General features: G+C 52.2%; 1 protein-coding gene across 2 annotated transcripts in view; it reads left to right on the top strand.

The window, feature by feature from the left end:
• The first annotated feature begins 5776 nt into the window (after positions 1-5776).
• Positions 5777-17561, top strand: part of Rims3 (regulating synaptic membrane exocytosis 3) — a 39124-nt gene continuing 27339 nt past the window's right edge. For both annotated transcript variants that reach the window (XM_021639481.2, XM_021639480.2), the window contains exon 1: positions 5777-6106. The gene's annotated coding sequence lies outside the window, so the exon portion shown is untranslated. The remainder of the gene's footprint in view (positions 6107-17561) is intronic.

Below are 17561 nucleotides of genomic sequence, written 5' to 3'. Positions count from 1 at the left end.
GAGTGGACGTGAGTCACGCAGAACCTGCGCCATTGCTGGGATCGTGACGGGAGCTCAAGGGTCCTGAGTTCTTGCCTGGAACTTTCCCACGGAGTTGTCATTTTTTCCCCTTGTTTATTTAGCAGCCGGGTCTTAACGCATGCCCAGTGCCGCCATGGAGAGCTTCCTCTTCTTTCTTGTCCACTTCTGGGTCCCTGGGAACTTAGGATATAGAGAAGATGAAAAAAAAAAAAATTAGAAGTATAAACAGGGTAGCAAACACTTCCCCAGCGCTGGGTCCTGATCACTGCTGCTTATGCACATTTGCGCATTCATCTTTACAGCTCCCCTCTGAAGCCCGCAGCACATTTCACACATGCTGAAGGAAACACACTCAGAGAGCGGTTCCCAGAAAATAAACAGCACAGCGGGGCTCTGCTGCCAAAGCCTGCTCTGCTCAAACTGTGCTTTGCAGCCTGCACCCTGGGGTACATACCATGGGCCATCTTGGCCAGAGATGACAAGACAGCAGAGGCCTTCCAGGGGAGCTGACATCTGGGCTGAGACTGGGCAAGCGCTCCTCAGACCAGGAGGTGGGATGGGGGAACACTGTAATCAGTGGGAGCCGCGTGTGTGAGCTGAGCTCCCAAGAAAGCTGGAGCCCGGAAGCGGGCAGGAGGAACATGCTCCAGGACTCACAGCAAGGGGTGCATGCCACGACCTCCTGTTTCTAGCCCTAGAAAAGAACGTGAGGATGAGGGAAGAGGAGGCCCAGAGGGCAAGTGTTCCTCTGCCTGACTTCCAGGCCTGCTGTACAGTGCCTCCCCACGTCTGTCCCAGGCTGCAAATTCAGGAGGCCCAGCTGCGTCTCATTCATTCTTCCATTCCTGGTAGTGAGTGTGTGGCTCTTACTAGCTGCTCAGTCAAAAGGTAACAGGTGGCCTCCATGGGGTTTCTGACCAACCCTTTAGGCCACATCGCCCTCCTGTCATGTGGGTACCGTGTGGGTACTGGGAATCAAACCTGGGTCTTCTGCATGAGCAACAAGTGTTTTTAGCTGCTGCTGCTCTCTCTTTCTCCAGTGCCTCCCTCAAACCCCCTTTGTTTTTTGTTTGTTCGTTTCATTTTTTGAGGCAAGTCTCCAGTAGGATTCTCTGAACCCACAGTGGAGAGAGAATTGACCCCTGAAAGTTGTCCTTTGACTTCCAAACTCTCTTGGCATGTGCACACTGGAACTCACACACCTATACAACACACGCACATACACAAATAATAACTTCTAAATTAAAAAGGCTCATTTTGCCCCACAGTTCCAGTCCGTGGTCAGCTGGCCCACAGAGGCACAGCATAGCCTACAGCTCGCAGCCAAACTGCTTATCTCATGGCCTGCAAGAAGAAGAGAGAAAGAGGAGGGAGTCCTGTGATCCCCTTGGAGTCATTGTTTCCCAGTGGCCCGTACATTATGGTTTCTGAAGTTCTCAGCAGGCTGCGCCTTACCATAAGGAGGTTTGGCGGTCACTTAAGAATAAGGACCAATGAGAGGCCTCCGTGCAGCCAATTCTGACCTGAGTTCAATCCCCAGGACCTACATGGTAGGAGGGAACCAATGTCTTTTGATCCCACCCCACAGACACACACACACACACACACACATTAGATGATTTTATTTATTTATTTATTATTTATTTATTTTTTAAAGAATGAAACCATGGGCTACAAGAGATGACTCAGCAGGTAAAGGTGTTTGCTCCACAAGCCTGACCTCCTGAGTTCAATCCCTGGAACTTACACAGAGCTAGAAAGAGAAGTTGACTTTGTAAGACTGTCCTCTGACCTCCACAGATGTGAGCAAGAGTGGGGGAGGCAGGGAGGGAAGGAGAGAGAGACCATGTGAAAGTTAGTACTTCGCTCTCTTAAGGGAGAAAATGCTATTATTTTAAGAGAAAGCTTCTCTTCTCAGGCCAAGCGTGACGGTGCACACCTTTAATCCCAGCTCTCAGAAGGCAGAAGCAGGTGGATCTCTTGAGTTTGAGGCCAGCTTGGTCTACATAGCCAGGACTGCGTAAAAGAAAAAGACAGACATACGTGAAAATTGCAGTTCCCAGAATGGCCACGTGAGGGAAGTGGTGAGCAGCCTGCGGGCGGACGCTGGCTCAGACTTGTCACCTGCTGAGGACCCAGATGGCAGAGCTGGGGTTTCGGGGCTTCCCGGTCCTAGAACAGGTGGGCGCTGGCCGGGATGCCTTAGGAAGAGTCTCCCGCAATGTGTTTGGTCTGGACTCTTACAGGCCTTCATTGTGTATTCCCCCTAGGCTTGGGAGAGAAGACGGCAGGCCAGAGGGGCAGAATGGAGGACATTTGTCCCCCTCCAGTTTGTGATTTGTTTTTCAAACTTGATATTATGGTCATTTCTTTGGTAGGCAAGGAAGCCGAGTGTCTCAGCTTAGAAAAAGTCTTTGGTCTCCAGATAATAAAAATATTCGCTCATGTTTTTCTTTTGGTGTATCATATGCTACTATTATTTATTCCTCTTTTTTTGTTGTTTTGTTTTGTTTTTTGCTTGTTTATTTTTTGTTTTTTGAGACAGGGTTTCTCTGTGTAGCCTTGGCTGTCTTGGACTCACTTTGTACACCAGACTGGCCTCAAACTCAAAGAAATCCGACTGGCTCTGCCTCCCGGAGCGATGGGATATAGGTGTGTGCCATCAACCCGGCTGGTACTATTATTTAAATATGTGCTCCACCTGGAGTTTACATCCCTTTGTGACAAGGCTTTCTTCTGTTTCCCCGTTTGATGAAAGGCTGATTTATTTCTCTCTCTCTCTCTCTCTCGTCCCATCTTTGCTTTCTTGAGAAAGCTCTTGGCTACCCTCCAACTCCTGACCCTTCCCTCTCAGCCTCCCAGGTGCTGAGATTGTAGGCTTGACCCACCATGCCCGGTCCCCCGCCCCCTTCCCCAGTTTTCCTGAAGCACCATCTTTGCCGAATTCCCCAGTGTGGCTGACTCTATTTCCTTCATTTAGTTATAGTACAGATTGATGGGGTAGAGAGTCATAATTCAATACATGTAAGCAGCGTGCCGTGATCAGATTAGGGTAGTTAACATTTCCCTCTCCATTAAACATTAAAAACATTTTGTTAACACACGCTAATTGTGTTTATTTATGTAGGACAGTGTGCTAGCTCAGCACATGTGGACAATATGTACTGAGTAAGTCAGGGTAATTAACATTTCCTTCTCCTTAGCATCGCTTCGTGTTTGGGGACCTCAGGTTTCTCTCTTCTAGAGATTCACGAAATACTTAATTCCTGTGTGACTACGGTCATCAGTGGGTCCATTTCTGTATTCCGTTCTGCTTCAAGGATCTGTCTGGTCCTGCTTTGCCCCTATTCTGTGTTTTCAACATGGAGTTTATAACATGTTTTGGATACAAATTTAATTTTAATTTTAAAATTCTGCAAAACTTAATTCTTTTATTTGCACTAAGAGTCACCTCACCCCAGTCTTCTGGAAACATGTACATAGCTTTGAGGGGCCTGAGATTTTACACAAAATGTGCATTTGCATATTTCTTCAGAAAGGAAGTCCAAAGTTTTCAACAATGGGCAAAGAGACCATGATGCAGGCAGCATCTGATTACAGGCCCTTGTGACAAAGAGCATAGAGGAAGTCCGACTCCCCTCACAGCTCTGCAATCCCCATCTTTCACCTCCATCGTTGTTCCGGATAACTTCCCTGGCCCTCACATTGCCTGCTTTAATCTAATTCCCCTGCCTGCCCTGGAACAAACAGCCTACCCCACAGTCTCTAGTTCTAGGTCTAGATTAGAGGGTAATGACATTATCATTAATAAACAAATAACAGCATGAGTCTCAGCTTTGACAACCTGAGGGGCCCAGCTTTGGGCCATCCACATTGCTGGGCCTCAGTTTACCATGTGGAGAAGGTATAAAAGAGGATGAGTGAGGCCCTTTAATCTGAGTCATTTCCCTGGCTCTTTCCACCTTCCTACTCTTCATTTACATCTTGCAAAATCAAGAACCTTCCAGCAGTTGCCAGGCCTGGTGGGGTGTGTCTTTAGTCCCAGCACTTGGGAGGCAGAGGCAGGTGAATCTCTGAGTTAATCTTTAAGCCAGCCTGGTCTACAGAGTGAGTTCCGGGACAGCCAGGAATGCACAAACAAACAAACCAAAGAAACTTCCAGCTCTGAAAGCAGAGCTGACCAGTCCTAAGATGGCTTAAACACAGCGGGTTGGGAGCAGGCAGGACCCTAGGAGAGCTATCTCAAGTCCCAAGCTGCTGAGTCTTAAATCAGAGCATCCACCCAAAGTTCAGGCAGATGCCACACCCTGAGTGATGACTATTCTTGATTGTCAACTTGACTACACCTGGAATTAACTGAAACCCAAGAGGCTGGGTACACCGATGAAGGATTTTTTTTTTCTTAATTAAATCATTTGAAGTGGGAAGACCCACTTTCCATCTGGCTTTTTGAGGTTGGAAGAGCCACTGTTGATGGCAGCCTGTATAAAGGACATGGACAAAGGAGGCTCGCTCTCTTTCCCTGCTTGCCCTCACCTCACCAGCAAGTCCATTCCTTCACTGGCACTCAAGCCCACTTCTTTGGGATTTCAGCATATACTGAAGACCAGCAGAGACCTCCAGCCTCGTGGACTGAACGACTACTGGATTCTTGGACTTCCCATTGGTGGACAGCCATTGTTGGACTAGCTAGGCCACAGCCTGTAAGCCATTCTAATAAATCCTCCCCTCCCTCTCCGTGTGTGCATTCATTCTGTAAGTTCTGTCCCTCTAGAGACCCTTAACTAATACAGGGTTCTCACCTGCAGTCCTGTTGACACTAGGTCTGAGGACTCTTTGGTATCGGGACTGTACAGTTCCAGGCTTTTTTTCTTACCAGAAACCATCAAGAAAGTCCCTCATGACCGTGGAAACTAAAAATAACTCCAGATATTGTGACAAATCCCCTCAGGAAAAAAAAAAACCCAAATTGAAAACCGCTGCCACAGGTGGGGAAGGAGTTAACGTAGGTCACAGGGTTGATATTCTAGTCCCTAACCCGAAGTCCAGAGGGACATTGGAAAGTCCTTTAAAAAACGAACAAACTTACTTTTACTTTGTGTGTGTATGTGCACACGTGTGCTAGAGCTGGACGTGGTTGTGAGTTGTCTGATGTGGTGTCAGGACCCGAACTCTGGTCCCCTTCAAAAGCAGAGGTCTCTCTTAGCTGTTGATGTCTCTGTCTCTAGCCCCAGAAAATCTTTCACAGCAGGCACCTGAGCAAGTCGCTTCTCCTCTCTTAGCTTCCTCCCTCCCTCCCCTTTTTTTCTTATCTTTAAAATGGACTCCATGGCTGAGCCTGGTGGCAGCGCATTCTGGGAGGCAGAGGCAGGCAGATTGCTGTGAGTTTGAGGCCAGCCTGGTCTACAAAGCGAGTCTAGGACAGCCAAGGCTACACAAGGAAACCCTGTCTCGAAGAAAAACAAACCAACAATGGACTCCATGTTTGTAAGTTGTTGTTCACCATCTGACTTTCCTGGATCTGGTTCAGGGTAGATGGGGGCACCTCCTAGGAAGGATGAGAAGAACAGATAGTGTTGACCAGTGGACTTGAGCAGCCCTAACCCCTGCTTCTTAGAGGTTCCCTTCTTCCAGGCCTACAAGGCATGGATAGACATAGAAGGTCCAGATTCCCAAGGCCCCGCCCATCACCAGGCCCCGCCCACATGACCCCGCCCCGTCCGCTAGTCCCGCCCACCGGCCCGAGGCCCCGCCCCTGGCAGGGCCCGTTTCTCTCTTCGCCTCCCGCCAGTGGTGGCTCGGGCTTTGCACCCGGAGGCGACTGAGAACTGTGGAGGCTGCGGAGCCAGCAGCGCAGTCGGTCGGAGCTGTCCGGCCCGGTGGCGGGCGATGCCCCCGTGAGTCTCTGTCGCTGCCCCTCCCCGCCCCGCGTCCCTACCCCTTTGGAGTCCGCGCCCGCCCGGGGCCGGGCCGCGCCTACCGCCGGGTCCGCGGGGCGGGGTCCCGGGGCAGCACCTGCCTCGTCTTGCGAGCCACTCAGCCAGCAGAACCCAGTTCCAGGCGTGGACCCCGACCCCACCTCCGGGTAAGTCAGCAGGCCTTGCGCGCCTGCGAGTGGGCGTGGGGAGGGGGCTGCGGTCAGGGAACCACGCCGGGGAGGGGGGTTCCGGCCGGCCGCGGAGCGCTACGCAGGGTTGCGTGCCAGGTCTGGGGGGCGGGGGCCCGCGATGCGCACAGCCTGGCATGACTGTGGGGCGGGGGTTGAGCCTGGAAAATGGGGTAGGAACCGCAGAATCTGGAGTACTTTGCCGACGCTCAGGCTCACCTGGGGCCCTGGTCTTCAACAGCATTGCTTTCGCATGGCATTTTTGGAAAGTGCTTAAAATCCCTCCTGGAAAGGCAGCCTGCTTTTCTCCCTCCTGCCTGTACCCTGATTGGGAAGCGGCCACTTTTTCCTCCCAACGTGATACCATTGTACCCAGAGAAACACCCCCCTCCTCAGTAAATGAGAGAGGTGGTGCTCAGGCAGCCTCAGGGTGGGAAGAGGGGGCTTCTGGGAACCTGGGAAAAAGTGGTCAGTGGCACGATGGGTGGCCCAGGGTTTCAGGGAAGCTTGGCAAGACCCTTCATGGGTCATTCTGGCATTTGTTCGTTTGGGAGGATAGGTCCCCCCTGGCTGGCCTCCTAGCTGCCTGGATCCCAGGCCCCTATCATCTCTGGACAACCCAGCGTCAAGGAATGAGTCTCCTCTTAGTGCCTCAGAAACTCATAAACGTTGCATAGCTCTTGTGGTCCCTGGCTAAGGTGGGAAATGCTATAACTAAGGGGCTCTAGCTGACAATGCCATCAGGGGCCTTCAGGGCTTGGGCCTTGGGGAATGGCTGTGTCCAACCCCGTCTCCAGGGATGATGTCTGCGACTGAGAAGGAAGGCTGCTTTTCCAATTGCCCTGTTCTCTGCTGGTGATGACTTCTCACTTGGCTTGGGGGCCTGAATGATGGAAAGAGGATCTTTCACCAAGGGGTTAACAAACCGTCTCCACAGTTGCTGCCAGCCACCAATTAGTCCATAGTCACAATCACGTAGCTGCCAACTGCCCCTACAAGCGAGGGAAGAGGGTGTCGTAATGGGGCACTCTCTGGGCAGGGTCCATGCAATTTGTGCTTAAACCAGGTATTCAGGGGCTTCCTTGGGTTCTACAGCCACCTGGCCATTTGCAAGGGGTAAAGCCCAGAGCCGATGAAACTTGTCTTCAAACGCTGGCTCTGATACTTTCTGGCTCTGTGATATTAAAGGAATCAGTTGCCTTCTCTGAGCCTCTTTCAGCAAAACGGACCTACTTTTTAGGAGGAGTAAATACGGTGGTAGGTTTGAGCAGCTTATCCCTGTGTCTCGCCCTCCTGGGGCTCAGAGAATAACTGCTGAACTATTAGCAACGCTGTGCCAAGTACTTGCTGGGGCAGGCACGCTGGAGCCAGGAGCTGAGGACTCAGCAGGGACCTCGTTCCCTGCCTCCAGTGGATGTGGTCGGTGTCACGTTCTTAACTGTTCTCTCCCTCCTTGCCACTCCTAGTGTCTGGACATTGATTGGATTTTACTCTTTGGAGCCCAGGCTTGAAGCTGCTGGCTCTCTGGACTCCTGTTCTCCCTGAGCAGTTTCCAGGTGCTGGACAGGGGGTAGGGAGGCAGTCAGGGGTCTAGGTGATATCTGTCCATAGCTGCAGTAGTAGCTGGCCCTTTAAGGAGTGAAGAAAACAATTATCAGGCCTGGGCATTGCATCAGCTGGAGCCTGGAGGGTCCCAGGGGAGGGGGGGTGAGGCTGGTGGTTGATTACATTAGTGCCATGTGAGAACTCTCACCTGAGTCTGCCCCACTCCTCAGCTGAAGCCTCCCCCCCCAACACAAGGCAGCAGCCACCCCAGGGCTCTCTGACCCTAGGAGCCCTGCTTTGGAAGGCTTTTCTGTGTACCCCACTCTTGTCATAAGCACAGGCATGGGGGGTGTGGGGAGGTGCCACTCACACAGCCTTTTGCTGACTGTGGCAGTGGCTTTTCCCGCTAGCACTCTGCTGACCTGGGGTACAGAGCACATCTCCTACAGCAACATTTTGTTGAGAATGGGGGTGCGCCTCCACCATTTGTGTCCGGCTCTCCCGGGGGGATTTCTTTCACAGTGTGTACAGATGAGTTGTCCACTGGCCTGTTTTCAGGATGGGGCCGTGTGCCACAAGGATGCCCGTTAGTGGACATAGGAGCTCTGTGGGCTGGGGTGTGTTCTGTGGCTGAGATGGACGGCTGTGAGTCACTGGGTGAGGGGTCAGTGGCAGAGAGGGGACAAAGTACTTGGGCATCACACAGAGCAAGCTTCATTCCCTTCACCTGGGACAACTACAGGTTTCCATTTTGACTGCTTTGCCTCAGTTGGCTCTGGAAAGCAGGAATTATTGCTGAGCTTGGTGGTGGCGCTTGCCTGTATTTCTTGTGCTTGGGAAGGCAGAGGCATTAGGATTGCAAGTTCCAGGCCAGTCAGGGCTACTGAGTGAAAACTGAAACTCAAGCAGATATGCTTTGCATTCTGACTGGCCTAGCTACCTATAAGGTACTGTTGGATTAACTGGGGCCCTGGACTATGAAGCCAGGCTAGGGCAGGTGGAACCCTCTCTGTTTGATGATTCTCATCTCTTGCAAATTTGGACTCTACACACTTAGAGCTCAAGATAGCTGAATAAAAGCTGACTCTGAAGGTACACTTCTATAATCCATCTCACCATCGCGAGACGGATTAACCGAGCCAGTTTGAGGCCAGCCTGGGCTACATGAGACCCTGTCTCAAACACAAAACAAAAGAAAACAGAAACACCAAGATTCCAAACACTCAAGATCAAGAAACACGAGAAACAAGAAAGGGAGGCGGGGAGGATTGGGAGAAGGAAGCGAGGACTGTGTTGGGTCAGTGCACTCGGTGCCATTGGTACAGCAAGATCTAGGAACCAGGCAGCATCTTGCTGTACGGAACTCACTCTCTAACAGGGTCACCGTCTAGAGCAGGTGATTACATGGATGACATGTGTTGAAAGCAAGGGTCAAGGGTTCATAGACCTGTCGCTGCAGGTGACTCCCCTACTTGCAGGGTTTGGGAAGGGCTTTCAGAGAGGGTGACCTTTTAGAGGGTACCAAGTAGTCAAGGGGGCAGAGAAGCAAGGATGAGGGAGGGAACAGTGTTCAGGGGCCCGGGTGGTGTGGGAAGAGCTGGTGGTATGGTGGAGGGGTATGTGGCAGGCTGGGGGACAGTTAAGCACCCCAACCCCGGATCAGAGGGATATTAGAGATGTGAGGATTGCCCTGCAGCCAGTGACAACCCCTAAAGGGTTTTAAGGATCAGAGGCAGGCTCAGACTTCTAGAGGGTATGTGTGCTGTGACCTATGGGCCATGAGTGAGCCTCCTTATCAGTGACCTTTTGCCCTCTCAGCCCTTCCCTTGAGTAGCAGCAGAGGTAATATCCAGGGAGCCCTTGTTTGTGTGCCTCTTCCCAGGAGGGAAACAGCCCTCATCTCTCCGGATCCCTCTCTGTGGGCTGAGCCACATCTCAGCCTTGTTGACTGAAGTTCAGCCCCAGGGGCCGGTTTTCACAGCCCCAGGGAGCCAGAGGGTAAGGTGTAGGGCTTTGAGACCAGTCTACTTTGTGTTCGAATCCCAACTTGGCAGTTCATGAGCAGAGCAAGACTGTGTCTAAACTTTAATGTCATCAACAGTAAAGGGGAAGAAGAAAGTGGAATTCTAGCTGGGAAGTGTCCAGCCTTGTGTTGGTGGCGTTTTTACTACCTCACGTGAGGGCTAGCAAGGGAGGAACCCTGTGCTTAATAGGACCCCACACTTTTTAATTTTCTGTTGCCACTGTCTGGAAAGAATAGTTTGGAACAAGGGGCCTGCACTTTCATCTAGCGCTGGGATTTTCATACTACGTAGATTATGAGCTCTCATAATCCAGAGAGGACTCAAGCTTGAGTGGGCAACATCAAAGATGGCGGCCCCTGACTATCTATCTGAAGGCAGGATGGACGTTAGTCACAGTAACGCTTACATGGTGTTTGCCCTCACGGTTTCTCTGCCTAGTACTTTACACACCCATCTTCACTAAGGAGGGGAGGATGATTGGTGTCTCCACGGTGTAGATGAGGGAAACTGAGGTCCACTGGCCACAGCCCAACAGTTATCAAGAGAAAGACCTGAGCTTCAAAGACAGAGTTTCTGGTAGCGAGAGAGCAGGCCCAGGCTGGGAAGTCTTCACCTAGGTGAGGAGCTGCCTGAGCTGCTTGCACTGCCTGAGCCTGGAAGAACTTGGCATTCATTCATTCATTCATTCATTCATCTCACAGGATCTTACTTATCAGGCTTCCCTGGTTGCTACTTCCAACTTGTGACAATTCTCCTGTCTCAGCTCCTCAAGTGCTGGAGTTATAGACATGCACTGTCATGCTTGGAAGGGAGGGATGAAGGGATACAGGGGATGGGAAAGCTTTCATCTGGGTGCTGTCTAAGCCCAGGGTATGCCCTTGGCTGGGAGAGGGAGAGTCACTGCCAGATGCCTTCCGGGTCTGAACAAAGATAAGCTTTTGGCTTCATGATCCTGCCAGTGCAAGCCCAGAATCTCTGGCCACCCTGCCCCCAGGGCCTGCTGTTGCCATGGTTCCTTAGAGTTGCACCGACCCCTCTTGTCACTGCACTGCTCCCTTGCCCATCTTGCCTGGGTCATTGAGCTTACTGGTCATTTGTTCTGGGTTCCGTGCCTTAGGGTCTTACTGCTCCCTAGACACCGCCCTAGGATCAAACCCAGGTCCCCAGCTCCACCCACCTGCACCTGCTCTGCTTCCAGGGTCCCTGGCTTGTCTCTAGCACCGTCACCAGCACCCACCCACTCGCTCAAGCTGGGAGCTGGAAATCCTCCTGGACACCTCTCTCTCTTCGCCCCCACAGCCCGCAGCCAAGCCTAACAAGCCTTGTTCTCCAGCACTCCCCTCTCAGGTCAGGTCTGTGGCCCCTCTCCCTGCCCACACTCCCCTCCAGAGCACTATCAGTCACCTAGACGCCCGTGACAGCCTCCTACCCAGACTCCCGCCACTCTCCTGACCGCCCCACTTGCTGTGGTTTGGGAGATGTAGCCAGCACGGTCTTCTAAAGATAAATGTTTGGTTGTGTCATTTCCCTGCTTAAAACTTCCAGGACTCCTTAGAATAAAATCCAGATTTACTGACGCAGTCTCCAGGGCCCTGTGTGATCTGGTCCTTACCTCTCCTCTGCCCCCCCCCCCCTTTTTAACATCATCTGCTACCGTTCTCTTTGGCCCTCCACGGCAAGATGTTCACACTTGCCGTCCCCTGCTGCACACCCCTGCCTGGGGCCTGCTGACTCTTCCGGTTCTTAGACACCAGCCCAAGTGTCAGCACAGCAGAGAAGTCTGAAAGCCAGGAGCTGAACGCTCCACTTCCGTAGGACCACCTCCTCCCCTTCCTCTTTCTCTGTGTGAATATGTCTCCCTGTGTGGGGTCTGGTTCGTGCACCTGTCTACCTGTGAGCGCAATGGCTTTCTCTGTTGGCTCTTTATTGCCTTGGGATAGGGTCTCTCACTGAACTGGAAGCTCATGGTCTTGGATCAGCAAGATCCCTGCCATTTCTATCCCCTAATCCTGAACACACACACACACACACACACACACACGGCCTTACCTGGCTCTTTACCTGAGTGCTGGGATTCAAACCCAGGTCTTATGGTTGCCAGCTCGTGGAGACCAAACCTGAGCCCCAGCACCGTGTGCTCCTTCAGGACACTTGGCAGCTGTTGCTTGCTTCTCATTGCCTCTCTTTGCCAACCTGAGCATTCAGTGTGTCTGGAACCTGTGCTAGCCCTAGCACACAGTAGGTACGCAGTGAGTTGGCGGGTACATGCGAGAGCGGTCCCTCACCCTGCAGCGTCCTCAGGGGCCCCTCTGCCTCCAGGCCTTCCTCTTTCAGTCTTTTCTCCACACGTCCCCTGTGTGATCTCTCCAAAACATAGAACTGACCCCGTCACCCCCCTGCTACTTAAAATACTTCAATAGCTCCCCATAGCTGACAGGAAGAGGCCTCGGCTTCTTAGCATGGTATTCAAAGCTCTTTGTGATCTGCGCCTGACTCCCTGTCCATCCCCCACCTCTCCAGCTTCCGCAGCATGCTTTGAACACCTGGCCGTTGCTGCAGCAGGCTGGGCTGTTTTGTGCCCCTGTGTACCTACACTCGCTGTGTCCTCTGTTTGCAATGCCTCACCTGCCCCACCCCTCTCTCTAGAGGATGCCTCACTGTTTAAAACCACCTTAGGACCCCTTGCCCAACCAGCATGGTTAGTCCACCCTGCCCTCACCCTGTCAGCTCTATGTCTGTACGTCAGCCTCCCAGTCAGCCTCAAGCTTGGGCACAGTGGGTGTTTTTCAGGGTGCTTGTTCATCTTTACTTCTGCAGCAGCTTCCCTTCTGTATGAATTAGGACAGTTCAGGAAAAGCAGCTTCATTAGTAAAGGTTTGTTACAGGGAATGGGGTAGGGAGGTGTGGACAGTTGGACAGACAGATAGATGGGTGACGCTAGTCTAGGAAGGCAGGACCTGGAAAGCCAGGAGAATTTCAATCTTCATTCCCTGAACCCTGCTGGCTTCCTTTCCCTATCTGTACCCTCTGACTGGATTCCACTATCATGACCCTGGATTCCAACCACACTCAGAACTAGCACGTAGGGGCTTGGCATGTCTTAAGTCCAAATTCCCAGGAGAAGACCTGATTGGCTCTGAGGGAATCAGGTACCACCCTGGACCACTCACCTATAACCCGCTGGGAGGGATCACAAAGTCAGACATGAACATGACCCCTAGAATCTATCTCGGCTGTGGGGGGGGGGGCGCGGGTCACTGTTAGCTGGACACGTGCTTCGGAAGACATCTGCTGTGTATTTGAAGTGCCAGGTGGAGCAGGCAGGTGGGCAGCCTTCCATGCAGACAGAACCTGGAGAAAGGGGGTCTGGAACTTCAAGTTAAAGGGCACCTCATTCCAGGGTGATAGTGGCCAGGGCAGGCACTGAGGAACCTGCCACCTACTCCAGGGCCCGAGCACAGAGAGAATGTATGAGGTGATGGATTTCTCTACTTTGGAATGGGTGACGGGAGACCTGAGCAGTCAGAGCTGCATTCCACTGTACCCCCCTCTAGTGCTAGGGATTAATTCCAGGGCTTGTACACACTGAACAAGTGCTTGTTCACCAAGCTCTTTTGAGACACCATCTCGCCGTCGAGCCCAGGTTGGCTTCAAACTCACACACCTCCTGCTTCAGCTTCCCAAGTGCCAGGGTGACAGGTATTGAACTGCACCAGCCAGAACTATCTTCCCTCTCAGATCATCCTCATCCTTTTAGACTGAACTCACCAGCGGTAGCACACACCTTTAATCCCAGTACTCAGGAGACAGAAGAAGGCAGCAGATCTCTGAGATCGAGGCCAGCCTGGTCACAGAGTGAGTTCCAGGATAGCCAGGGCTACGCAGAGAAACCCTGTCTAAAATAGTAATAGCGATGATAATAATAATAATAATAATAATAATAATAATAATAATACTCATTTCCTTTCCTCAGGGAAGAACCATCTCATGCCTGTCTCACCAGCCAGTCATTTTTAACCTGTGTTGATTCTGTTCTTCCTGTTTCCCTGTTAATACACCCTTTTGACACTTACTCTGTACCAGGTACCATGCATATGATTCCATTATGTTTTAAAGATGCGGAGGTGCTGGGTTTTTGTCCATTTCAGAGATAGGGAAGCTGGGGTTTGGAGAGGTAGTGTTGACAACCTAGAGACATACAGCTGTGTAACTCCAGGGTAAAACTCCCAATATTGGCTACTTGCTCACCTACCTGTTTGCTCTTTGGGGTTGTGAGGGCCTTATAAACACATCCTTCTGCCTCCCCCACCGCCCAACCCAGGCTCACCCACAGGGAGGGTGATATCACCTGTGTGGCATCTCCTCTAGTGGATCTGCCTTGTAGAGCTGTGTGACTGCAGGCAAGTCTCTTAACCTGCCTGGGCCTTTCCTCGCCTTAAAAATGGAGATTACAATTCCTGCTGTGAGTTTCATATTAGATGGGGGACTGTAGTGACAAATTGTAAATAGAAAAAGAGAAAAGCCCTGAGCAATTTCTTTTTAAAAGTGTTTACTTACTTATTTACGTGTGTGCACGTGCGCGCCGTAACACACGTGGAGGTCAAAGGACACCTTGTGGAAGTTCTCCCCGCCTCCCACCTTGTGGGTACTTGGGACCAAAGTCAGGTCGGCAGGCTTGGTGACAGGCACCTCTACCTGCCGAGCCATCCCCAAGTGGAGTCGTTCGTGTAAAGTGGCTATTCCGGAATGGGTGGGGGCAACTGGGTGCCAGCCGGCTGCTGTGCCCAGCTCCTCTGAAAGCAGCGTGGGCGGGCCCCAAGGTGGTGTGCAGGGCCCGCAAGGTCTGCCATGGCACAGCCTCGGCATCCACGGCGAGAACGGTGGCTTCTTCTCAACTCTGGCGAGTCCAGGGAGAATGAGTCCGTGCCGCTGTGATTGTCCCTCAGAACTTTCCAACCCCCCCTCGCCTCCTCTCTCTCGGCAGCGAGATCTCGGGTTGGGCTGAGCACTGTGGTTGGCAACTCCTTGTAGCTGAACTGGAATAGTGGGGCTTTGCTTCTTTGGTTTGGTTTTTCGAGAGGGTCCATTGCTAGCCTGGGCCGACCTGGAATTTACTGTGAAACCCAGACTGACCTCAAACTTCTGGCAGTTATTCTGCCTCCACCTCCCTGGTGCTGGAGTTCGTGTGACCCGCCGGGTCTGTAAAATTCAGTTATTTCTTTTGTGTGGGTATGTGGGTGAGTGGGAACATGTCACTGTGTACGAATGGAGGTCAGAGGACAACTCTGGGAGATGACTCCCCTCCTTCCACCTCATGGTCCTCCCGTCTCCATACACAGCAGACTTTGGAGCTCCCTAGGAGCCTGGAGCCCCAGGCAGCGTGAGGCGTTGGAAATTGCAGGCGGGGGAAGCAGTCCTTGGAGTTTGTGTCCCAGAGCTTGAGGCCCAAGGACAATGCAGCTAAGAGGCTTTAGACTCTCCAGGGTCCCCATTTCCCAACTCCCTCCTCTACCCACCACTTTGCGTCTTGTTTGTCCTGAGACCTGGACAAAAGCTGCCAGGAAGCCTCAGAGACTAGGTTTCTCCACAGGGTTCAAGTCCAGAGCAGAGACTGCAGAAGGGAAAGAGCAAAAGAGAGAGGTCTGTGTCCTGCCCAGCGGCATGTATGCATTGTCCTGGGCACCAGAAAAGTGGGACCCTGGGCAGAGAGCGTGCTGTGCTGTGTATCCATGGTGAGAGAGGGTTACTGTCAAGGAGTAGTGTGTGTGTGTGTGTGTGTGTGTGTGTGTGTGTGTGTGTGTAGTAGGCAGATGTGTGTGGGGTTTATGGTCTTTGCATCTCTGTCCTGTGTGTCTATGATGCACAGTGATGTGTGTCCGTGCACATTTTTGTGTGCTGTGCACACTTGCACTTCATGCCTGAGCGGCTTGTCCAGGAGGTAGCTTGCGTCCTGGTTGTGTTTGTGCTTGATGTTTGTGTACGTGGCCTTCTCTGTACCCGTGAGTGTCGAGTTCTGGGCGAAGGTGTGTCACAGGCCTGGAAGAGACCTGGGGATGAAGGAAAAGAGGCCGTTCCTGTCTTTGGCCAGGTCAGCTGAAGCTGTGCTGGGTACGTGAGGAAGGTCCCCAGGGTGGGCAGTGGGCGCAGCGGCGGCGCCTTCCGGCTTGGTGCAGGGCTGGTAACCGGAGCCCCTTCCCTTCATGAAATATTGATCAGCCTGGAAGACAGCCCCGGCCAGGGGCGGGGCAGGAAGGAGCGCGCACAGGCCGCTGTCCTTGGTGCTGCTGATGCTGCCCGGCTGAGCCTCTTTGCTCAAGTGACAGCTAGCTAGGGAGAGAGTCTCTGAGCCCAACACCCTTAGCAGTACCCCCAGCCCCAGGATGAGTTTACCTGCCAGGGACAGCCTGTGGGTTTCCTCACCCCATCTAGGAATGGGGAGCATAGGAAGTAGGTAGGTGAGATCCAGTATCTTTCAGGGCTGGGGTGACCATCCAGCTCAGGGTTTGCCTGGGTTTGTCCTAGTTTACATATTTGCCCATAGTCCTCACAGGACTGCTAGTAGTGCTTCTGGCCAGTCACAGGGTTCCCATGGTTGATAAACGATGGGCTTACCTGCTGTGAGACGGAGCCTAAGGCCTATTTACCTGTACCTCTGCTCTGCCTAGGGTTTCTGTGGCCGTGTGTGTGTGTGTGTGTGTGTGCATGTGCATGTGTGCGCGCCCTCGAAGTCATTGCTCTTCCTGTGCTGGGCTGAGCTGGACTAAGTGTTTGGGAGCCCCATGGCCCCTTGGGATCCTACTGCAGCCCAGGCCTTCCCCGGGGTCTCCAGACCTTTCTCTGCCAATCTAAATTTATCTTTCCCACCTGAGATGGTGGTGCCCAACTGTAAGGTAGAAGGGTTGTAGGTTTGAGGCCAGCCTTGTCTGTATAGCAAGATCCTATCCAACCTGTCAATTCATCAATTAGTGTTCCCTTTTGGCTTCTCCTGTTTCCGAGGCAGACTGGTCTCCACGGTGGGGTGTTATGGGACTGGTCAGCTATATTCTCACGGCATCTTCTTGAGTTCTTGTACCTTTTTTTTTCTCTTTTTTTTTTTTTTTTTTTTTTTTGAGACAAGGATTCACAGATGTGTGGTGTTACATACCTTTAATCCCAGCACTCTGAAAGCAGAGTCAGGTGGATCTCTGAGTTCAAGGCCAGCATGGTCTACAGAGTGAGTTCCAAGAGAGCCAGGGCTGCTACACAAAGAAACCTTATGTCAAAAACAAAACAAAATAAAAAAACCAAACAAACCGCAGCAAAAAAAAAGAGACAAGGATTCAATCTGCAGCCCAGACTGGCCTTGAACTCATGGAGTTCCCTGTGCCTCCGCAGGCCTGAACCACCGCGCCCAGCTTCTGCTACTTTGAACTGCCCATTCTGCCATCTGCAGGTCCTTTTTCCTGCCTTTCTCTGTGGGTGTTGCACCTCTCTCCCTACCCTCACCTGTACTATCTTCTGAGCACCCCACTTTTCTTTCTGTATACCTCTTCCTGCCTGGGACACACCTGTTCCTGCCAGCCCATTCAGGTCTCCTGAGCTCAGTGGATGTGCCCAGTGTCCCCCATCATAAACTGCAGTGGGATCTGCCTCCTGCCCAGTGTCCCCCCCCCATACACTGCAGTGTTAGCTTAGGCTCCTTTGTGACCAACCTGGGTGCTCATTTTTGCCTTCGGCCAGGTTCGTCCTAGGGATACCATGCTGTGCTGGTGGCACCTCATGTCTCCACCCTCCCTGTAAATCAGCTTGGATACCGTTTACCCCCTCGAGGGCCTCCCAAACCCACCCCTGACTCCTGACTTTTGTCTTCCCCCATGTAGGTTGGC

Source organism: Meriones unguiculatus, chromosome 3 (genome assembly GCF_030254825.1).
Source record: "Meriones unguiculatus strain TT.TT164.6M chromosome 3, Bangor_MerUng_6.1, whole genome shotgun sequence".
In the NCBI taxonomy this organism is placed as follows: domain Eukaryota; kingdom Metazoa; phylum Chordata; class Mammalia; order Rodentia; family Muridae; genus Meriones; species Meriones unguiculatus.
This window is presented reverse-complemented; position numbering and strand designations above follow the sequence as displayed.